General features: G+C 46.2%; 10 non-coding genes across 10 annotated transcripts; 6 read left to right on the top strand and 4 right to left on the bottom strand.

Moving 5' to 3' along the window:
• Positions 1 to 3,547: 3,547 nt before the first annotated feature.
• On the bottom strand, positions 3,548 to 3,620 carry TRNAT-CGU (transfer RNA threonine (anticodon CGU)). Its single transcript has one exon. It is a non-coding gene; the product is annotated as a tRNA-Thr (tRNA).
• A 383-nt stretch (positions 3,621 to 4,003) lies between these two features.
• TRNAT-CGU (transfer RNA threonine (anticodon CGU)) lies at positions 4,004 to 4,076 on the bottom strand. The gene has a single exon. It is a non-coding gene; the product is annotated as a tRNA-Thr (tRNA).
• Positions 4,077 to 4,459: 383 nt separating this feature from the next.
• On the bottom strand, positions 4,460 to 4,532 carry TRNAT-CGU (transfer RNA threonine (anticodon CGU)). The gene has a single exon. It is a non-coding gene; the product is annotated as a tRNA-Thr (tRNA).
• Positions 4,533 to 4,915: 383 nt separating this feature from the next.
• TRNAT-CGU (transfer RNA threonine (anticodon CGU)) lies at positions 4,916 to 4,988 on the bottom strand. Its single transcript has one exon. It is a non-coding gene; the product is annotated as a tRNA-Thr (tRNA).
• Positions 4,989 to 5,378: 390 nt separating this feature from the next.
• Positions 5,379 to 5,451, top strand: TRNAT-CGU (transfer RNA threonine (anticodon CGU)). The gene has a single exon. It is a non-coding gene; the product is annotated as a tRNA-Thr (tRNA).
• An 824-nt stretch (positions 5,452 to 6,275) lies between these two features.
• On the top strand, positions 6,276 to 6,348 carry TRNAT-CGU (transfer RNA threonine (anticodon CGU)). The gene has a single exon. It is a non-coding gene; the product is annotated as a tRNA-Thr (tRNA).
• Positions 6,349 to 6,731: 383 nt separating this feature from the next.
• Positions 6,732 to 6,804, top strand: TRNAT-CGU (transfer RNA threonine (anticodon CGU)). The gene has a single exon. It is a non-coding gene; the product is annotated as a tRNA-Thr (tRNA).
• A 383-nt stretch (positions 6,805 to 7,187) lies between these two features.
• TRNAT-CGU (transfer RNA threonine (anticodon CGU)) lies at positions 7,188 to 7,260 on the top strand. Its single transcript has one exon. It is a non-coding gene; the product is annotated as a tRNA-Thr (tRNA).
• A 383-nt stretch (positions 7,261 to 7,643) lies between these two features.
• Positions 7,644 to 7,716, top strand: TRNAT-CGU (transfer RNA threonine (anticodon CGU)). Its single transcript has one exon. It is a non-coding gene; the product is annotated as a tRNA-Thr (tRNA).
• A 383-nt stretch (positions 7,717 to 8,099) lies between these two features.
• On the top strand, positions 8,100 to 8,172 carry TRNAT-CGU (transfer RNA threonine (anticodon CGU)). The gene has a single exon. It is a non-coding gene; the product is annotated as a tRNA-Thr (tRNA).
• Positions 8,173 to 22,938: the final 14,766 nt, after the last annotated feature.

Raw genomic sequence — 22,938 nt, 5'->3', positions numbered from 1 at the left:
CAAAGGTTGTGGGAGTTGGGAGCGGGTTGGGACGACCCCTTGCCAGAATTGATGCAAGCGGAGTGGAGGTGCTGGTGTGAAGAGCTTCAATGCATCAAGGCGGTGTCCATTCCGAGGATCATCGCAAGGGATTTCCGAGATGAAAAGACAGAGAAGGTGTTGCACATTTTCTGCGATGCCAGCCCAAAGGCCTACGGTGCTGTCGGATACGTTGCATGCAAGTCTGCTCAAGGAATAATCAATATAAGCCTAATTATGGCCAAATCAAGAGTTGCCCCTTTGAAGCGCCTCTCGTTACCCCGACTAGAGCTGATGGGGGCCCTCATTGGTGCTCGACTGTGCCACTACGTTGCCAAGGCCTTGAACCTCCAGAATGCTGCTGCCATCCTTTGGACCGATTCCACAGTGGCTATGCACTGGATTAAAGGAAACGCTGCCAGATGGAAGCCCTTCGTGGCAAACCGAGTATCAGAGGTTCAGGCGCTGACTGATCCCGAGGATTGGAGGCACTGCCCAGGACTAGACAACCCCGCTGACCTAATCACTCGCGGTATCCTCCCATCAGCCTTGTTAGAAAGCGAATTGTGGTGGAGAGGACCACACTGGCTTCACAAGGATAAGACGCATTGGCCAACGACCGGTGAGCAGAGCCCAGGGGCAGTAGAATGTCACCTGGAAGAGCGAAAAGTGACGGTGATGCCCGTAATATCATCGCCGTTCGAGGCAGTGCTGAAAGTAGAGGAGTTCAGCTCATGCAGCAGAGTCGTGCGCTTAACTGCGTGGGTCCGCCGCTTTGTCAACAATTGCCGCCGCGGGAAAGAAAGGAAAGGTGGTCCGCTACGAGCTGAAGAGGTGATCGATGCTGAGAGGTACTGGTTGACAACAACTCAAGGAGAAGCATTCAGTGACGACATTTCCAACTTGAAAGCCCAAAGACCACTGCACAAAGGCTCTCCTGTTCTGCCACTCAGTCCGTACCTTGACGGGGAAGGTCTCATGCGAGTTGGTGGACGCTTGCAATTCACCGACAACCACGAAGAGACTAAACATCCCATCATTCTACCTAGCACTCATCCCTTCACGCTACTGCTCATAAGGAAAGAGCACGTGAGAATGCTACACTCAGGGGTGCGCGACACCTTGGCGTCATTGCGAGAGTCGTATTGGATCATCCGAGGGCGCCAGGCCGTAAAAAAGGTTATCAAGCAGTGCCTCATCTGTCGCAAACAAAGTTGCCCTCAAGCCACGGAACCAGTGGCACCACTTCCAGCTGACAGAGTAACAGAAGGAAATCCGTTCGACACTGTCGGCATCGATTTCGCAGGACCTTTGATTTGTCAAGAGTCGCGCGGTGCCCGAAAATGTTACATCGCAATTTTAACCTGCGCTGTGACACGTGCCGTCCATCTTGAGCTCGTTAGCGACATGTCGACTACAGCCTTTCTCCTGGCTTTCAAGCGCTTCGTGGCTCGCAGGGGAATCTGCTCGACTATTTATTCGGACAACGCGCTAACCTTCAAGAGAGCAGCAAAAGATCTGAATGCAATGTTCACGCTACTAAAATCAGAGGAAATGCAGTCATACTTCGCCGGAAACCAGATCAGGTGGAAGTTTATTGTTGAAAGGGCAGCTTGGTGGGGCGGATTCTGGGAACGGTTGGTGCGATCGGTGAAGGTAGCGTTGCGCAAGGTGTTAGGTCGGAGCAGTTTAAGCTTTGAAGAACTCACAACTGTCTTGTACGAAGTCGAGGCCGTAATAAACTCACGCCCATTGACTTTCACCTACGATGATGCTCAAGAGCCAGAACCACTGTCGCCGGCGCACTTCCTCGTCGGAAGAAAGCTGACAACCCTTCCTCCACACCACCTGCCAGCCGAAATTCCGGGCGGTGACGCGCATATCTCACGACGCTGGAAGTACCGGTCTGCCATGGCTGAAGGATTCTGGAGACGGTGGCGGAGAGAGTACTTATTGGAGCTTCGATCGGCGCATCTGTCCCGGCCAACGACATCGAGTGACCTAAAGATAGACGATTTAGTTCTTTTAAAGGAAGATCATCTCAAACGACACATGTGGAAGATCGCCAGAATCAAGGAAACGTTCAAGGGCAGGGACGGCAGGGTGCGGGCCTGCAGTTTGAAACTAAGCGGGGGAACGGTGGTGAAACGACCAATACAGCTGCTTTATCCGCTAGAAGTCGACCGACAATGAGCTCAAGAGTTCGCTCATCCGGGGGAGGTTGTTGTATTTGTCGCATACTGGGAAGCAGCCCCCGCTTCGGGGGAGCGTTAATTGAAAGACTCCGCGGCGAAGAGGGGGAGGAGGGGCAACTCGGAGGGGCTCGTTTTCGGGTGGTTCGCGTGACGGGCAATGCGAAAGGAGCGAAGGGCGTCCTTGACATCTGTTTTTACCTACAAGCCCAGCCGTGAAGGGAAAAGGGGGTGAGGGCCACAATGACCCTTCTCGAACACGCGGAAAGCGTTTTGTCCATCTGTCCTTGAAGACCGTCGCACGTGCGGGGTGCGGAGGAAACTCTTTGACAATACTTGTGCTTCTCTGTTTGCTTTTCCTTTTTTTCTTCCCCTCTCTACGACAGCGGTACATAGCGAACGAATAAACCAGTCTTCGTGATGCGTTCAAACTGAAAGGATGTGTTTTTTCTCTGTCGTCGTCTCACTAGAAAAAGTCTGCCTCCCTGCTATTCCGCTACAACACCCTCCATCCACTTTTTTGGGTTTATCTGTGAATTTAGAAGTAGGAGCGACAGTCAGCGCCATCTATAAGCCAAACAACGAGTGTGAAAACACTCTTATGCGCATGTTTGGCGTCACGTAGCACGTGAACTTAATATGAGCGGGCAGCTGATTAATTGTCCCTCTTATACAACCTAAACACACCAAGTCCGCCAGTACGAGACCCTCGTTCAATGAAATAAGGGAAAGAAGTGTATACCTAAGGGCTCGTTTTTCCGTGTTTTTAACACAATAATAATGAGATATAACAGACAGTAATGCCAAGGAATGTACAGGCGAAGTTATTAAAATCAATGGAATATAAATAAGAAGAAAGAAAAGTGGATGAAAGAATTACCAACTGTGAGCAGGAATCGAACCTACGACCTTTGAATTACGCGTTCGATGCTCTAACCACTGAGCTATCACAGCGGCCCTCCCTCCATCCACTTTTTTGGGTTTATCTGTGAATTTAGAAGTAGGAGCGACAGTCAGCGCCATCTATAAGCCAAACAACGAGTGTGAAAACACTCTTATGCGCATGTTTGGCGTCACGTAGCACGTGAACTTAATATGAGCGGGCAGCTGATTAATTGTCCCTCTTATACAACCTAAACACACCAAGTCCGCCAGTACGAGACCCTCGTTCAATGAAATAAGGGAAAGAAGTGTATACCTAAGGGCTCGTTTTTCCGTGTTTTTAACACAATAATAATGAGATATAACAGACAGTAATGCCAAGGAATGTACAGGGGAAGTTATTAAAATCAATGGAATATAAATAAGAAGAAAGAAAAGTGGATGAAAGAATTACCAACTGTGAGCAGGAATCGAACCTACGACCTTCGAATTACGCGTTCGATGCTCTAACCACTGAGCTATCACAGCGGCCCTCCCTCCATCCACTTTTTTGGGTTTATCTGTGAATTTAGAAGTAGGAGCGACAGTCAGCGCCATCTATAAGCCAAACAACGAGTGTGAAAACACTCTTATGCGCATGTTTGGCGTCACGTAGCACGTGAACTTAATATGAGCGGGCAGCTGATTAATTGTCCCTCTTATACAACCTAAACACACCAAGTCCGCCAGTACGAGACCCTCGTTCAATGAAATAAGGGAAAGAAGTGTATACCTAAGGGCTCGTTTTTCCGTGTTTTTAACACAATAATAATGAGATATAACAGACAGTAATGCCAAGGAATGTACAGGGGAAGTTATTAAAATCAATGGAATATAAATAAGAAGAAAGAAAAGTGGATGAAAGAATTACCAACTGTGAGCAGGAATCGAACCTACGACCTTCGAATTACGCGTTCGATGCTCTAACCACTGAGCTATCACAGCGGCCCTCCCTCCATCCACTTTTTTGGGTTTATCTGTGAATTTAGAAGTAGGAGCGACAGTCAGCGCCATCTATAAGCCAAACAACGAGTGTGAAAACACTCTTATGCGCATGTTTGGCGTCACGTAGCACGTGAACTTAATATGAGCGGGCAGCTGATTAATTGTCCCTCTTATACAACCTAAACACACCAAGTCCGCCAGTACGAGACCCTCGTTCAATGAAATAAGGGAAAGAAGTGTATACCTAAGGGCTCGTTTTTCCGTGTTTTTAACACAATAATAATGAGATATAACAGACAGTAATGCCAAGGAATGTACAGGGGAAGTTATTAAAATCAATGAAATATAAATAAGAAGAAAGAAAAGTGGATGAAAGAATTACCAACTGTGAGCAGGAATCGAACCTACGACCTTCGAATTACGCGTTCGATGCTCTAACCACTGAGCTATCACAGCGGCCCTCCCTCCATCCACTTTTTTGGGTTTATCTGTGAATTTAGAAGTAGGAGCGACAGTCAGCGCCATCTATAAGCCAAACAACGAGTGTGAAAACACTCTTATGCGCATGTTTGGCGTCACGTAGCACGTGAACTTAATATGAGCGGGCAGCTGATTAATTGTCCCTCTTATACAACCTAAACACACCAAGTCCGCCAGTACGAGACCCTCGTTCAATGAAATAAGGGAAAGAAGAGTATACCTAAGGGCTCGTTTTTCCGTGTTTTTAACACAATAATAATGAGATATAACAGACAGTAATGCCAAGGAATGTACAGGGGAAGTTATTAAAATCAATGGAATATAAATAAGAAGAAAGAAAAGTGGATGAAAGAATTACCAACTGTGAGCAGGAATCGAACCTACGACCTTCGAATTACGCGTTCGATGCTCTAACCACTGAGCTATCACAGCGGCCCTCCCTCCATCCACTTTTTTGGGTTCATCTGTGAATTTAGAAGTAGGAGCGACAGTCAGCGCCATCTATAAGCCAAACAACGAGTGTGAAAACACTCTTATGCGCATGTTTGGCGTCACGTAGCACGTGAACTTAACACGGAAAAACGAGCCCTTAGGTATACACTTCTTTCCCTTATTTCATTGAACGAGGGTCTCGTACTGGCGGACTTGGTGTGTTTAGGTTGTATAAGAGGGACAATTAATCAGCTGCCCGCTCATATTAAGTTCACGTGCTACGTGACGCCAAACATGCGCATAAGAGTGTTTGGCTTATAGATGGCGCTGACTGTCGCTCCTACTTCTAAATTCACAGATAAACCCAAAAAAGTGGATGGAGGGAGGGCCGCTGTGATAGCTCAGTGGTTAGAGCATCGAACGCGTAATTCGAAGGTCGTAGGTTCGATTCCTGCTCACAGTTGGTAATTCTTTCATCCACTTCTCTTTCTTCTTATTTATATTCCATTGATTTTAATAACTTCCCCTGTACATTCCTTGGCATTACTGTCTGTTATATCTCATTATTATTGTGTTAAAAACACGGAAAAACGAGCCCTTAGGTATACACTTCTTTCCCTTATTTCATTGAACGAGGGTCTCGTACTGGCGGACTTGGTGTGTTTAGGTTGTATAAGAGGGACAATTAATCAGCTGCCCGCTCATATTAAGTTCACGTGCTACGTGACGCCAAACATGCGCATAAGAGTGTTTTCACACTCGTTGTTTGGCTTATAGATGGCGCTGACTGTCGCTCCTACTTCTAAATTCACAGATAAACCCAAAAAAGTGGATGGAGGGAGGGCCGCTGTGATAGCTCAGTGGTTAGAGCATCGAACGCGTAATTCAAAGGTCGTAGGTTCGATTCCTGCTCACAGTTGGTAATTCTTTCATCCACTTTTCTTTCTTCTTATTTATATTCCATTGATTTTAATAACTTCCCCTGTACATTCCTTGGCATTACTGTCTGTTATATCTCATTATTATTGTGTTAAAAACACGGAAAAACGAGCCCTTAGGTATACACTTCTTTCCCTTATTTCATTGAACGAGGGTCTCGTACTGGCGGACTTGGTGTGTTTAGGTTGTATAAGAGGGACAATTAATCAGCTGCCCGCTCATATTTAGTTCACGTGCTACGTGACGCCAAACATGCGCATAAGAGTGTTTGGCTTATAGATGGCGCTGACTGTCGCTCCTACTTCTAAATTCACAGATAAACCCAAAAAAGTGGATGGAGAGAGGGCCGCTGTGATAGCTCAGTGGTTAGAGCATCGAACGCGTAATTCGAAGGTCGTAGGTTCGATTCCTGCTCACAGTTGGTAATTCTTTCATCCACTTTTCTTTCTTCTTATTTATATTTCATTGATTTTAATAACTTCCCCTGTACATTCCTTGGCATTACTGTCTGTTATATCTCATTATTATTGTGTTAAAAACACAGAAAAACGAGCCCTTAGGTACACACTTCTTTCCCTTATTTCATTGAACGAGGGTCTCGTACTGGCGGACTTGGTGTGTTTAGGTTGTATAAGAGGGACAATTAATCAGCTGCCCGCTCATATTAAGTTCACGTGCTACGTGACGCCAAACATGCGCATAAGAGTGTTTTCAAACTCGTTGTTTGGCTTATAGATGGCGCTGACTGTCGCTCCTACTTCTAAATTCACAGATAAACCCAAAAAAGTGGATGGAGGGAGGGCCGCTGTGATAGCTCAGTGGTTAGAGCATCGAACGCGTAATTCGAAGGTCGTAGGTTCGATTCCTGCTCACAGTTTGTAATTCTTTCATCCACTTTTTATTCTTCTTATTTATATTCCATTGATTTTAATAACTTCCCCTGTACATTCCTTGGCATTACTGTCTGTTATATCTCATTATTATTGTGTTAAAAACAAGGAAAAACGAGCCCTTAGGTATACACTTCTTTCCCTTATTTCATTGAACGAGGGTCTCGTACTGGCGGACTTGGTGTGTTTAGGTTGTATAAGAGGGACAATTAATCAGCTGCCCGCTCATATTAAGTTCACGTGCTACGTGACGCCAAACATGCGCATAAGAGTGTTTTCACACTCGTTGTTTGGCTTATAGATGGCGCTGACTGTCGCTCCTACTTCTAAATTCACAGATAAACCCAAAAAAGTGGATGGAGGGAGGGCCGCTGTGATAGCTCAGTGGTTAGAGCATCGAACGCGTAATTCGAAGGTCGTAGGTTCGATTCCTGCTCACAGTTGGTAATTCTTTCATCCACTTTTCTTTCTTCTTATTTATATTCCATTGATTTTAATAACTTCCCCTGTACATTCCTTGGCATTACTGTCTGTAATATCTCATTATTATTGTGTTAAAAACACGGAAAAACGAGCCCTTAGGTATACACTTCTTTCCCTTATTTCATTGAACGAGGGTCTCGTACTGGCGGACTTGGTGTGTTTAGGTTGTATAACAGGGACAATTAATCAGCTGCCCGCTCATATTAAGTTCACGTGCTACGTGACGCCAAACATGCGCATAAGAGTGTTTTCACACTCGTTGTTTGGCTTATAGATGGCGCTGACTGTCGCTCCTACTTCTAAATTCACAGATAAACCCAAAAAAGTGGATGGAGGGAGGGCCGCTGTGATAGCTCAGTGGTTAGAGCATCGAACGCGTAATTCGAAGGTCGTAGGTTCGATTCCTGCTCACAGTTGGTAATTCTTTCATCCACTTTTCTTTCTTCTTCTTTATATTCCATTGATTTTAATAACTTCCCCTGTACATTCCTTGGCATTACTGTCTGTTATATCTCATTATTATTGTGTTAAAAACACGGAAAAACGAGCCCTTAGGTATACACTTCTTTCCCTTATTTCATTGAACGAGGGTCTCGTACTGGCGGACTTGGTGTGTTTAGGTTGTATAACAGGGACAATTAATCAGCTGCCCGCTCATATTAAGTTCACGTGCTACGTGACGCCAAACATGCGCATAAGAGTGTTTTCACACTCGTTGTTTGGCTTATAGATGGCGCTGACTGTCGCTCCTACTTCTAAATTCACACATAAACCCAAAAAAGTGGATGGAGGGAGGGCCGCTGTGATAGCTCAGTGGTTAGAGCATCGAACGCGTAATTCGAAGGTCGTAGGTTCGATTCCTGCTCACAGTTGGTAATTCTTTCATCCACTTTTCTTTCTTCTTATTTATATTCCATTGATTTTAATAACTTCCCCTGTACATTCCTTGGCATTACTGTCTGTTATATCTCATTATTATTGTGTTAAAAACACGGAAAAACGAGCCCTTAGGTATACACTTCTTTCCCTTTATATATATATATATGTATATATATATATATATATATATATATATATATATATATATATATATATATATATATATATATATACATGCAGCTGAGAGTGTTAATATAAATTCTATCGTAAAGAAATGTGTTTGCGGCCTTAAATGTACTCTTTCAAGTGTTCTGTAAGTTTTATAGTAACTGTTCTGTTCTTCTGCAGACTGCGGATAGTACTGTTAGGGAAAACACGACTCCCTGGTGGCAGAGGCTGAACCAGCAACCTCAAGAATATGCTCCCGAGGCTTTCGCCTTTTGAGCTTACGTGACGGTCATCCCATTGTTTCACTTCAGGTGATAATTACGTATTCATTTAAATCTTAAATACTCAGTGCCACTTGCAGCCACGACGGTGAGTGTAGTCCACTCTCTATCGTTGCCAGCTGACATCACGTAGCACGTGATTGTTATTGGGTGGAAAGTTGACAAATGAGCTCTCCAATAATAATTGAAGATATCAACTCTGCTAGACCGAAAAACCCTCGTTATAAATTAATGAAGTAAATTTGTTGGACTCGTTTCTTATTTTGACGCAACACTAAAAGAATACTAGGCCACATTATTACTCATGTAAATTCGTCTAGAACCACATTTGAAGTCTACCCACCATGAATGTTGAACGATTTCGATTGATGACAATTTCATGGGATGCCGCAATGACCACTGAACTGTGCAAAAAACAGCGAGGCAGTAAGAGAAGCGTAAATAAAATCGCATCATGTGCTATTACTCCAGCAACTTATCAAGGACTGTGAGAAATAGATGACTAGCCAAAAGATTAAATTTTGCTACCTGTTGTTCTTATAGGTTGCAACTGTCTCCTTGAACTTCTTACCATATGGCGTCAATGCTCATCCTTGCATAATTTACAAAAGGTCATTAGCGTTCGACGAACATGAGCAACAGTTTACAAACTACGATATTTATCTTGCTTCGGTATAATTTTTTCTGGTGAATTGGGGGACTCTCAAGCTTCGCCTTTAAGAGTTGACCGCGATAGCGAGATCCAGCGCCAAGTGAGCCCTTCAATTGCTAAGAACATACTTATTATATAGAAAGACGAAGGAAGACTTCACCAGGCAGGGCCAGCAGGACCATTTATTCCGTGATGATTACCTCGGCTCAGAACAGCAACGAACAATCCCGATTGCGATGATGATTGTTATGTACACGTTAGAATGAGGAAGTACGATAAATGTGCTTACACTAATTTGTCCCGTCTTAGAAGCGGCAAGAAAGATCAGGTGAACGAGTAATTGAAGGCTTCATGCGTGACACGTGAACAATTTCCGTGCTGCGACGACGGCGGTCAATTACAGACTGAGGCGGGGTCACGAGATAACTCACTAGTGAAATTTGTCGTATAACGGTGTATACATGGGCCAACGTACCGGTGAAAAAAATTTTCGCACACTTCTGACGCTCAAGTCAGGGTCTATAGTAAGACCTTATCTCCGGAATGAAGTGTGATTTCACGTCTTCTGCTATCGCAGCAACGCTTTCGTTATTCTTGAGTGGCTTCCGTGTGACGCCGAGCAATTTCCCGGCATTGCCGCTGGCTCGAGTTGCGAACTCTTTTGGTAGGGAAGTACTGGACGGAGCTTGTGCAAAGAAAAATGTCGTGTCGAATACTGAGGATGCAGATCGCCCATACACAAGGAAGAAAAGGCTGAAGCCGGTAGATCTTTGTGTTGCGGTATTGTATGTTAAGGTGACAAACGGTGAAATATTGTCCCAGCGTTTTTTGTTATCCAGACGTAGGTACATGAAGATCATGTCAGAGACCGTTCAGTGAAGGCGCTCAGTAAGGCTGTTCGTCTGTGGGCGGTACGTAGAAGTGGTTTTATGCGTCGTTTTATAGGCCCATAGCACTTCGTCGAGAACACGAAAAACGAAGGCTTTGCCTTGGTCGCTCATAAGAAGCCGTGGAACTCCATGGCGCAAAACAATGGGCTGCAAAGAAGAATTTGGCGACTTCTTTAGCCGTACTAGACTGAAGAGATGCAGTCTCGGCGTGTCTTGTCAAATGATCGACTGGAATACCGATCCAGCGGTGTCCGTTAGATGACAACGGCAATGGACCATGCAAATCAATTCCGACAAATTCAAAAGGTGTTGTTGGACTGGGAAGAGGCTGCAGAAAACCGGCGGCCGTTGACGTGGATCGCTTACGGTGCTGACATGACGTGCACGAGCCGACGTATTTAGCTACCGACGTAGACAAGCCAGGCCAGAAACAACGGGTTCTGATGCGGTCGTAGGTCTTGCAAAAACCTATATGACCAGCAGCAATGTCACAGTAAAATGCTTCTAAAACGCGAAGACAAAGGCAGCGGAGAAAGACTGGCACCCTCTTGTTACCCGTGGAAAGATAAATATACCGTTTCAGCACACCGTCGTCGAGGCGAAATTGTCGAAGTTGGTGTTTGAAGCGGCTGTTGGGTAGTTTAGTGATGCCGCCATAGTAGTCAATGAAACTTCGACAGTAGGAGTCGGCCCGCTGAAGTGAACGGAAACCGTATTGCGAAGAAAGTAGCGTTTGGTCCAGTGAGGTCATCGACAGGTGTCGTGAGGCAGGCGGGATGGAGCGCCCAGGATGCGACGCGAAGGGCGTATTGTCGAGTGAAAGTGAACATGGGCATCGGGAGGGCGCGTCGGCATTATAAGATGACATTTGCCAGACTAATATGTGATGGTAAAGTCATAGTCTTGCAAGCGCAGCACCAAACGCCCTAAACGTCGTGACATATTTTTCATCCAGGACAGCCAACACAGTGAGTGATGATCTATGACGATAGTGAAGTGCCGACCGTCGAGGTACGGGTCGAATTTCTGTATCGACCAGACAGTAGCGAGGCACTCTTGCTCCGTAGTCATGTAGTTCTTCTCCGGTGTTGACAGAGTCCAGCTGGCGTATGCCACAGCCTTGTCTTTAGAGGCGGCATCATGCTGTAAAACTACAGCTCCGATGCCTTGCGCGCTTGCGTCAGTGTGGAGGATAGTAAGCGCTCTCTCGTCAAAGTGGTGAAGCACTGGTCCGGAAGTCAAGCGTTCTTTAAGTATTGTAAATGCGAAATCGCAGTCGTCGGACCAAATGAAAGGAGCTCCAGTGACTGATAGTTTATTTAGGGGAGCCGCTATGGTCGCGAAGTGGCGTACAAAGCGACGAAAGTCGGACGCGAGGCCAAGAAAACCGCGCAACGTCTTTTGGGTGGAATACCAAGGAAACTGCAATGTATTGGCCATTTTGTCGGAATTTGGCCGAATTTCATCTTTTGAAACAAAGTGACCACAGATTTTTATACTTTTGTTGGCTAACATCCACTTTATTGTATTTGTCTGAAGGCCAGCGTTCTAAAGACACTGAAATACTTCACTCAATCATTGAAGGTGTTGGGTAACGGTTGACGAAAACACAACAATATTGTAATAATAACAAACGCAGGTCTTCTATTTCAGGCCACGAATAACAACATCTATCATGTGCTCAAATGTTGCCGCAGCGCTGCACAGGCCAAATCGCATTACCTTAAATTCGTAGAAACCATCCGGTGTAGCAAAGGCGGTTTTTTCTTTGTCAGCCTCATTTATGGAGGTTTGCCAATATTCCAATCGTATGTTAAGGCTGGGAAAATAATTCGCTCCTTGTAATGTGTCCAAGGCACCATCTATTCGAGGCATAGGATATACATCCTTGCACGTGATCCCATTTAGCGCACAATAATCAACGCAGAAACGAAGGAAACCATTTTTTTTTCACTAAGACGACCGGAGAATCCCAGAAACTGCAAAATGGCCGTACTATTTTGCGTGATAGCATATCGTCAACTTGTTCTTCAATGAATTTCTTTCCGATTGCGAGACAGGATAAGGCTGATGGCGTATAACACCAAAATCATCGATTTCTATGCAGTGTGGAGCCACGGGAGTCTAGCCAAGTGACATGGCACAGCTATCGATGCAGGCCCTACGCTTAGCTAAAAGCGGCAATAACGTTGCAGGCTGGGGAGTTGTTAGATTTGAATTGAAGATTGTGCAGGAAGAGGAAGAGCTCGCACCTGAAATGAGCAGTGACGATGAAGACAGGCAAAGTGCTGTGTTGGAGGTCAGTGTAGAGGCGTCTATCATCGCTACAGTCATCCTCTTGATTAACATTATTGATGCTGTAGTTGTGGTGCAAATGAGCAGAAGCGCGCAGTCATTGGACAACCGGAGCAGATAGGAGGCGATGAGAATTTTACGAGAAGTGCAGCGAGGAGAAGTGGCAACTATGGCGTCACCATCGGCTACTTGGCTAGATACAACAGCTACTACGTATTCATGACGTGGGCACAAAACACAGACTTAAGCGACAGCCAATTTGAAGCCAATGAAGGCGGATCTGACACAGATGCTTCCGAAGTATCCCCGATGTGAAGTACGTGTTCATGAACGCACGTGCATAGCACAATCATTTCGATGTGGTGACGTAAGCCGTCGATGAAAACGTGAGCCATGCATAACAGAAGTAGCGGCACCGGTATCAACAGGCGCTTGCACGGGAACACCTTCAATAATCACTAACAGCAGGTTGGCCGGAGAAATAGGAGGTACTTTTGATGATCCAGGGGATGCAGCTGTCCCTCCAAAAACTGCAATCCTTAGTTTTCCCAGTGTTGTTTAACAGTGCGAGAGAGGGGGTGAAGCGGCGATGCCGAGCGTCGGTAGGGTGATGAAGAGCGACGATCTGGAGAAGAGGTAGTCTTGATGTTGACGTGGGAACGCTGGGGGAGACGGAGACCAATACTGCGTGAAAGGGTAGGAGTTAGGAACATAATATTCGGACCGTCGATGGCGGTCCAGCTCGAACTCATCGTAGCCTCGTCGTTCATTCTACTGGTGGCGATGGTAGTAACGAGATATGCGGCCTCGAATACCGCAGTAAAAACAGACAGGACAGGGCAAACGCCACTGAAGACAAAAGGGTGGGGCAGGTACTCCACATCTTACAGAAGCTAAACGGCCACAAGTAATGGCAGCAGGCCCAGATGTGACCGCAGGAGGTGGAATTGCAGCTATATCCGCAAATGTTCTCCTCAGTGGTTGATTAACCAATGCTGTCAGTGTTGTCATGGAGGCCACATCAGTGTTTGTTGGCAGCCGGCGTGCTGGTGGAGTGACCGGTGCTGTCGGTGTTGTCATGGCCACTAAGTCCTGCTGCACAAGATTCCTCAAGTCGAACGGTGCGGATGAAGTTAAGGCGGCAGTGGACCGCTGCTGTTCCTGGTCTCGAAGTTCTTCACGGTTGATTGCATGGATTTGCCTTTTCAAACCAGATGGAGGCATAGGGCGGGGATCGCTGTCGTGATGAAGGCGGAGTGACTGCAACTTATCAAGGCGTTGGCATGTCGCAATTATGTTCTCAACTGTAGTGGAATCGTTAACGGCCAAGGCGTTGAATGCAATCATGACGATTTTTTTAAGGATGTGGCGAACGCGCTCGGCTTCCGTTATGCCACTTTTCGCACGGTGACAGAGGGCCAAAATATCTTCGATGTTCGAAGTGTAGGTCTCGTGTGGATGCTGAACCCGCGTTGCCAGTTTGTTTTGCGGTGTCGGGCTGACCTTACTAGCATCTGAGGATCTGTCGCAGCTTGATGACAAAGGTCAACCAATCAATGAAGTCAGTTTCATGGTTAAAATGCCACGTTTTGGCTACGCCAGTCAGATGGAATGCGAAATAACTCGTTTTCCGCTTCGGTCCACCGATTAGTTGAACTCACATGGTTGTAAAGCTAGTCGTCGATGTCGTCACCGCGGAGACCCGTGAACAAAGTGGTTCACGCTGAGGGCTGTGGATGAAGGGAGGGCAGCCGTAGGCATCGGGGTGAAAGGGTTAGGGCTAGGTGTTGGTTTCATTGTCGGCATAGCTGTTGGGTTGGCCGGGCGCAATCGGTGGCTGGTTCATAGCTCTAGGTAAGACACCAACGTAGGAGGACGAGGGGATCTTTACCCAGCACCTCCACCCCTCTGTAAGACGCAGGAAGACTTCACCAGGCAAGACCAGCAGGAGAGTTTATTCCACGATGATTGCCTCGGCTCAGAACAAGTCAAGTCCAGATCCTTGACGATGTATCACACACCCACACTGGGAGATTGGCCAATAACCGCATAGTTTTTGTGAATTACTTCCTTAATAATAGGTTAAGAATAATCTATTTACGAGAAATAAAAGAAAAATGGAACAGGACGAATTCGGTGGTAGAATTGTAAATAATCTGTAGTGTAATGCAACAAAGCGGCGTATTTGATTTAAGGTAATTTTTGGAAAAGTCATAAAATCTATCGAAGAATGAGTTCAACACTTAAACCTCTTTGAACTGTTCACGAACTCCTGCAGTGCGTCAACAGCAACGAACGAGCCCAATCGCGATGATGACGGTTATGTACAAGTGAGAACGATAAAGTACGATAAATTCTCTTACAATATGTTTTGTTACACACACACGCACACAAACGCGCGCACGCGCAAGTGTGACGTATCTATGGTAATTCAGTGACTGTGTGGTGTGGCCACTTCCCTCTGCTAGAACAGCGCTCTGCTGTAGTGAAGACACGTTTTTCACAATGACACACACACACACACACACACACACACGCGCGCGCGCGTGCGTGTGCGTGTGCGTGTGGTAAGTTGGTAAGTGCGTGTGGCAAGTTGGTAAGTGCCTCTTCAGTAGCTTGCCAGGTCTCTTTTTATCGGGAATACCGAAAAACACTAAGTTGCACCTTCGGGCTCTGTCCTCGAGGTCGTTTAGACGGGACACCAATGCGTCATTTGTTGGAGTGATGCTGCCGATAGCTTCATTCGTGACCTGCAATTCCTTCTCAACATCCGCAACCGAGTTAGTCCGCAGTTCAACCGTCGAAAGCCGCCTTTCAATCTCGCATAATTTGCTCGCCGCAAGTTGCTGGTTGGCTTTCACCTCGTCGATCGCCTTTGCCAAATTGGACTGCTCAACGGCAGATGAATCACAGCGGGCACTTATCTTAGAAAGCATTGCCATAACTTCTTTATGACGCGCATCAGAAGAAGCTGTGTTGTTCTCGACATCATCTAGTGGCCCAGGGGTCTTTTTGGAGGCCCTGGCATTGCTTCAACGTCACCGCAACACAAGAGTACCGAGCAAAGGGTGTTAGTACACTCTCGCGATAAGACGTATAACACCTGAGGGCGTAGAAGCAGCAGTAAACAACGGTTACTTGTCTTCTTAGCATATAATGAATCGGTTTCACCAACCTGTATAACGTGAAAGCGAAGCTCGTAAGCCATTGCCACAGTTGTGCTGCCTCCACGCCCACTAAACCACTGACGTTCGCTGTTGCCGCTTTTGTTGCTTGATAAGAACAACGTCTCTGACGATGACGATGTCCCGAATGGCCTGGAAAGCTCAGGTGTGTCAGCGCAGGCACTCGGATCCGTAGAAAAGCCGCAGTTTTCTGGAAACTGCAGCTGTTTGGCAGGGGTGTCGACCGGCCTTCCAGGGTGAACCACAAGCGGCAGCCAGACCAAGATGACCTGTATAACGTGAAAGCGAAGCTCGTAAGCCATTGCCACAATTGTGCTGCCTCCACGCCCACTAAACCACTCAGTAGTGGTTTGGTGGGCGTGGAGCACAGGCTCTACGTATACTGGTTGGTACAGGATGGGACCTCACAGTAAAATACGTACAGGCTGTGACTTGGGCAGCGGGGCACGAGGGCGTGACGGGGAACCTGCACGCGCACGAGGCGGCTGGAGGCTTCAGAAACAACCGAGCCACACAAGACAATGCAATTGATAACCCTTCACCCCTGGACCCTTGTTTCGCAACGATGCTAAAATACTACAACGAAAATAGGCAGCTGTATCCACGTCCTCGTGCAAGCTCAGCGCTGCGGAGGCAAAAGCGCTAAGAAGAATACAGGCTAACACTTACATAAACCTGCACACACTTCAACTAATCTACATCACGGCGTACAGAGATATATGCCCGTGGTGTGGAGCCACCCAAACACTCTTTCACATCACGTGGGAGTGTGCAGAGCTGTGCAGAGCACGACGAAGAACACAACATCTCTGGCACGTGGGAGGAATGGGAGGCACTGCTGTCTAGCCCAGCCCTGGTGGATCAGCTACGACTGATCCACAGAGCTTAACGGATGGCTCGCGCCAGTGGGGCCCTGGAATAGGGGCACCACCCTGCCGGACGGACTTCGCTCTCCACACTGTATATTCATCGGGGCACAAGAGTTCTAGCTTAAGTGTCTGGATTATGTACATAGTAAAGTTTTCTACTACTGCTACTACTACTGCCTTGCTTTAGCGCTGCAGTGGTAAAAATTTACCTACGCAAAAGAAATTCACAGCTTTCCAAGGAGTGAATGATCATGAGTGGGGCGAAGCCTCCATCCGTCTGTTCATCCATCTGACACACACACACACACACACACACACACACACACACACACACACACACACACACACGCACACGCACACGCACACACACGCGCGCGCGCACGTGTGTGTGCGTGCGTGTGCGTGTGCGTGTGCGTGTGCGCGCGCGCGCGCTTGTGTGTGTGTGTGTGTGTGTGTGTGTGTGTGTGTGTGTGTGTGTGTGTGTGTGTGTGTGTGTGTGTGTGTGTGTGTGTGTCAGATAGATGAACAGACGGATGGAGGCTTCGCCCCACTCATGATCATTCACTCCTTGGAAAGCTGTGAATTTCTTTTTATAACAGCGCCATATATTCTCTTTAATCTTCAGATATACAAAAACAAGTAACGCAATCTAGCGATATTCTTTACAAGGACATATTCACGCAATGGCACTGAGTGAGTACTCCTTAAAACCTAATTCGCGTAAATTGGTCAGCATGTCCATGTGCGGTTAGTGTAGGTAAATTTTTACCACTGCAGCGCTAAAGCAAGGCAGTAGTAGTAGCAGTAGTAGAAAACTTTACTATGTACATAATCCAGACACTTAAGCTAGAACTCTTGTGCCCCGATGAATATACAGTGTGGAGAGCGAAGTCCGTCCGGCAGGGTGGTGCCCCTATTCCAGGGCCCCACTGGCGCGAGCCATCCGTTAAGCTCTGTGGATCAGTCGTAGCTGATCCACCAGGGCTGGGCTAGACAGCAGTGCCTCCCATTCCTCCCACGTGCCAGAGATGTTGTGTTCTTCGTCGTGCTCTGCACAGCTCTGCACACTCCCACGTGATGTGAAAGAGTGTTTGGGTGGCTCCACATTACGGGCATATATCTCTGTACGCCGTGATGTAGATTAGTTGAAGTGTGTGCAGGTTTATGTAAGTGTTAGCCTGTATTCTTCTTAGCGCTTTTGCCTCCGCAGCGCTGAGCTTGCACGAGGACGTGGATACAGCTGCCTATTTTCGTTGTAGTATTTTAGCATCGTTGCGAAACAAGGGTCCAGGGGTGAAGGGTTATCAATTGCATTGTCTTGTGTGGCTCGGTTGTTTCTGAAGCCTCCAGCCGCCTCGTGCGCGTGCAGGTTCCCCGTCACGCCCTCGTGCCCCGCTGCCCAAGTCACAGCCTGTACGTATTTTACTGTGAGGTCCCATCCTGTACCAACCAGTATACGTAGAGCCTGTGCTCCACGCCCACCAAACCACTACTGAGTGGTTTAGTGGGCGTGGAGGCAGCACAACTGTGGCAATGGCTTACGAGCTTCGCTTTCACGTTATACAGGTCATCTTGGTCTGGCTGCCGCTTGTGGTTCACCCTGAAAGGCCGGTCGACACCCCTGCCAAACAGCTGCAGTTTCCAGAAAACTGCGGCTTTTCTACGGATCCGAGTGCCTGCGCTGACACACCTGAGCTTTCCAGGCCATTCGGGACATCGTCATCGTCAGAGACGTTGTTCTTATCAAGCAACAAAAGCGGCAACAGCGAACGTCAGTGGTTTAGTGGGCGTGGAGGCAGCACAACTGTGGCAATGGCTTACGAGCTTCGCTTTCACGTTATACAGGTTGGTGAAACCGATTCATTATATGCTAAGAAGACAAGTAACCGTTGTTTACTGCTGCTTCTACGCCCTCAGGTGTTATACGTCTTGTCGCGAGAGTGTACTAACACCCTTTGCTCGTTACTCTTGTGTTGCGGTGACGTTGAAGCAATGCCAGGGCCTCCAAAAGACCCCTGGGCCACTAGATGATGTCGAGAACAACACAGCTTCTTCTGATGCGCGTCATAAAGAAGTTATGGCAATGCTTTCTAAGATAAGTGCCCGCTGTGATTCATCTGCCGTTGAGCAGTCCAATTTGGCAAAGGCGATCGACGAGGTGAAAGCCAACCAGCAACTTGCGGCGAGCAAATTATGCGAGATTGAAAGGCGGCTTTCGACGGTTGAACTGCGGACTAACTCGGTTGCGGATATTGAGAAGGAATTCCAGGTCACGAATGAAGCTATCGGCAGCATCACTCCAACAAATGACGCATTGGTGTCCCGTCTAAACGACCTCGAGGACAGAGCCCGAAGGTGCAACTTAGTGTTTTTCGGTATGCCCGATAAAAAGAGACCTGGCAAGCTACTGAAGAGGCACTTACCAACTTGCTCTCTAGTAGCCTAGGCGCCGAGTTCGACCCGAATACAGTAGAAAAGGCCCATCGTTTAGGTTGTCCATATATACGCGAAAAAACTCGACCAGTGATAGTAAAATTTGCAAGCCTTAAAGCAAAAGAACTTGTGCTGGCACGTCGATCTAAGTTGAGAAGTCATAAAGTTTCTGTATCGGAGGACTACTGTCAGGCTACAAGAACAGCGCGCAAGATGCTGCACAATTATGCAAAATCATTGCCTGGCCGACCCGCTTTCCAGCTTCGTTACGACAAGCTTAATGTTAACCACAGAAACTATTGTTGTGATGCTTCCGCGGGCATTGTTTGCGAGACTACTGCGCATTCTCGCAGTAATGGCAGCGAATACCGCATCAAAAATGGGGCGCACTCAACTTCCGATCACAGCCATGACCTTCACGTACGTTTATTGCCTGATGCCGCACTTTTGTCACGTGCGCGGACATCTAATGCCTCCTCATAACAATCAGCAAGGGGAAGTGGCAGTATCGTATCACGTCCTATTTCAGCGCTCCACACGAACATCCGTAATTTAATGAGAAAGCGGGACGCTTTTGACGCTTTTATTGATTCTTGTGAAGCCGACGTGATTGCCGTGACCGAGACTTGGTTGAATGCTCATGTTTGCGATAACGAAATTTTTACTACTTCGAAATCGTTGAACATTTACCGCCGCGATAGATATGGAAGACAAGGTGGTGGTACTTTGCTTGCCATTTTTAAGCGTTTGAAGTCATTTATTTATTTATTTATTTATTTATTTATTTATTTATTTATTCAATACTGCCAGCCAACCTTTGGCAGCCAGGGCAGGAGTGGTACAGTGCAGAGTTTGAACACAAAGTTTACACGCGACCAGTAACACGGTTCGCGGTACACAGGGAAGCATTAATGCAGTAAGCTTACAGATTGTCACGACACACAAGCGCACGCAATCAGTAACACGGCCCACGATTCGTAAAGCAGCAGTAATTCTCGTTACAAATAGCTACATGAATATACAATAAAACCGGCAATGCTAGTCTAGTGCAAAACACACAAAGTACACTACGCGCATTGACCAGGAAGCGTGAAAAAAAATTAATTGGATGTTGCCATGTAAAGATAAAAGATATTGCACAAACAAACAAACAAAAAAGACAAGCAGTGTGCGTTGTGGCATGGTAGCAGGATAACACGTGAAATACGTTAGTTCAATAGGACAGGGGAACAAGACCAGCACTTCCAATCATACACAATTTTGAATAGCCGTTGAAAAAGCATTTTGATTAGTTAAGTTAGTAACGTCGCGTGGCAAAGTGTTCCATTCTGCTATCGTTCTCGGGAAAAAGGATAGACGGTGAGCGTTTGTTCTCGTGAAAGGCATTAGAATTGTTTTGTTGTGCTTGTTCCGGGTGGGGCGTGACATGTTGATTTTTTTATAAACGTGACGTCTACATTGGAAGTGATATGGTGCGGGTTGGTTGTGAATAATAAAACGCTTGTTCTTGGCGTCTGTTACCGCCCTCCAGATACAGACATCAGCTTTGTTCAGGAGTTTCACGATAACATTATTGAAATTACAATGCGGTACCCATCTTCTTCGATAACTATTCTCAGTGACTTCAACTATCCTACCATAATGTGGGCGTCATCGTTAACAGACGTCATACCATTTTCTTCAAATGGCCAATGTTTTCTCGATACTTGCAACCTGTTCAATTTTACGCAGATGGTGAATAACCCAACTCGCGTCACCAATTCTTCATCGCACATCCTTGACTTCATTCTTACAACAATGCCCGACTACATTCATGCACTAAACTCACTTCCTGGTCTCAGCGATCACTGTCTCCTACATTTTTACATACGCAACAGCATGCCAACTGCTACCAAGAAACGCAAGGTTATCTAAAACTACAATGCTGCAAACTTTGAGGCAATCAACAACGAACTCTCTCTTTTTTACGACACTTATCTACATGACTTTGATAATAAAACCGTGCAGGAAAACTAAGATCTGTTTGTTAACAAAATCTGCGAACTTACTAGTACCTTTGTTCCCTTAGTCTATACCTGTGAGCTCTTGCTCACCCTGGTACAATACATACCAAAAGCGACTTTCTAACAAAAAGAAACGCTTGTTTCGTGCTGCGAAACTCCGGAGTACGGAGAAACGCTGGCGCTCCTACGAGAGTGCTGCGCGAGTTTACTCGTCAGCAGTTTCGGATCTTAAGGCTAACTTTCTATGTAATACTCTGCCATCAATGCTTGGCAGCAACCCTAGAAAGTTTTAGAAAACTATTACAAATACCAACGACAGTGAAATTGTACTTGTTGACTCGGACGGCCTTCCCGTATCTTCCGAGATGTGTGCAGCACGTCTGAACGAAAATTTTGTCCGGAACTTTTCAGGATCGTCCACTTCTGCTACCGTCTCTTTACCAGCGCGCAACTATCCATCAACGTCTGTTATAGTGACTAAGGCCCATGGAATTGTAAAACTAAAAAATCACTCAGAATATCCTCTGCTTGTGGTGTTGACAACATAAACGCAAGAATCCTTAAAGAAACTAAGCATGCCTCATCTATGTTCCTGTGTAAAATATTCCAACAGTATTTGAATGATGGTGTGGTGCCACGCGTTTGGAAAGAGGTAAAGGTGGTTCCGCTACACAAATCAGGAAACAAGCATTCTGTTACTAATTACCGACCTATTTCACTTACTTCTATACCATGCAAACTTTTGGAGCACATAATCTTCTCTTACTTGGTCAACTTTCAAGAATCAAAATCGTTCTTTAGCACGTCACAGCATGGATTTAGGAAGCCATTCTCATGTGAAACACAGTTGCTTTGTTTTACCCATTCGTTACATATCATTCTAGATCGGAGTTCACTGGTCGACTGCATTTTTTGAGACTTTTCGAAGGCTTTTGACAAGATTAATCATCACCTACTACTATATAAGCTTTGGACCCTTAATATTGATAGCGGCATTCTTGCTTGGATCGAGTTTTTCTTAATTAATCGATCACAGTTTGTTGTCGCTAACAACTACAGCTCACCCTCTTCTCCCGTTACTTCTGGTGTGCCCCAGGGTTCTGTGTTGGACCCTTTACTATTCCTTATTTATATTAACGATTTACCCGATGTTGTAACTTCTTCGATTCACCTTTTCGCCGATGACTGCGTTGTTTACCGAGAAATTTCATCTAACTCTGACGCTAGTTCTTTGCAAAGTGACATTAATAATATTGCCAGCTGGTGTAGAACTTGGCACATGGACCTCAACACTAACAAATGTAAAGTTTTACGTATCTCACGAACTACCGGACCCCCTGTTAACTACATCTTAAATGACGTTGATCTAGAGTCTGCAACTTCGTATAAATACTTGGGGATTCATATAACATCTGACTTGAACTGGAAACATATTACCTATGTTATTAACAATAGCAGCCGTATGCTAGGGTACCTACGACGCAACTTTAGCCGTGCCCCTCAAGCCGTGAAACTAACCATGTATAAAACACTACTTCGTCCAAAACTTGAATATGCGTGCTCCATTTGGGATCCTTTTCAACTGAACTTGACTCACTCGCTTGAAATAGTACAGAATAACGCAGCACGCTTCATTCTATCTAACTACCATCGCACTAGCAGTATTACGTCAATGAAACACAGCCTTTCACTACAGTCACTTGAATCACGTCGCAAAGCATCTCGTCTCATACTTTTTCACAAGATATTCAATTATCCACCTTTGAAAGCTCAGTTCATTACCACTCCTGCCTATTACTCAGCTCGTTTAGATCATCAACATAAGATACACGTCATTAGCTGCCGCACTAACACTTTTCATCATTCCGTCGTCCCACGCACATCCAACGACTGGAACCACCTTCCCTCGGACATGGTTTCCATTTCAAGTCACGACTTGTTTTCATCTACAGTACAGAATTACTTACGTAATGACACGTAAAG

Source organism: Rhipicephalus microplus, chromosome 7, assembly GCF_043290135.1.
Source record: "Rhipicephalus microplus isolate Deutch F79 chromosome 7, USDA_Rmic, whole genome shotgun sequence".
NCBI lineage: Eukaryota > Metazoa > Arthropoda > Arachnida > Ixodida > Ixodidae > Rhipicephalus > Rhipicephalus microplus.
This window is presented reverse-complemented; position numbering and strand designations above follow the sequence as displayed.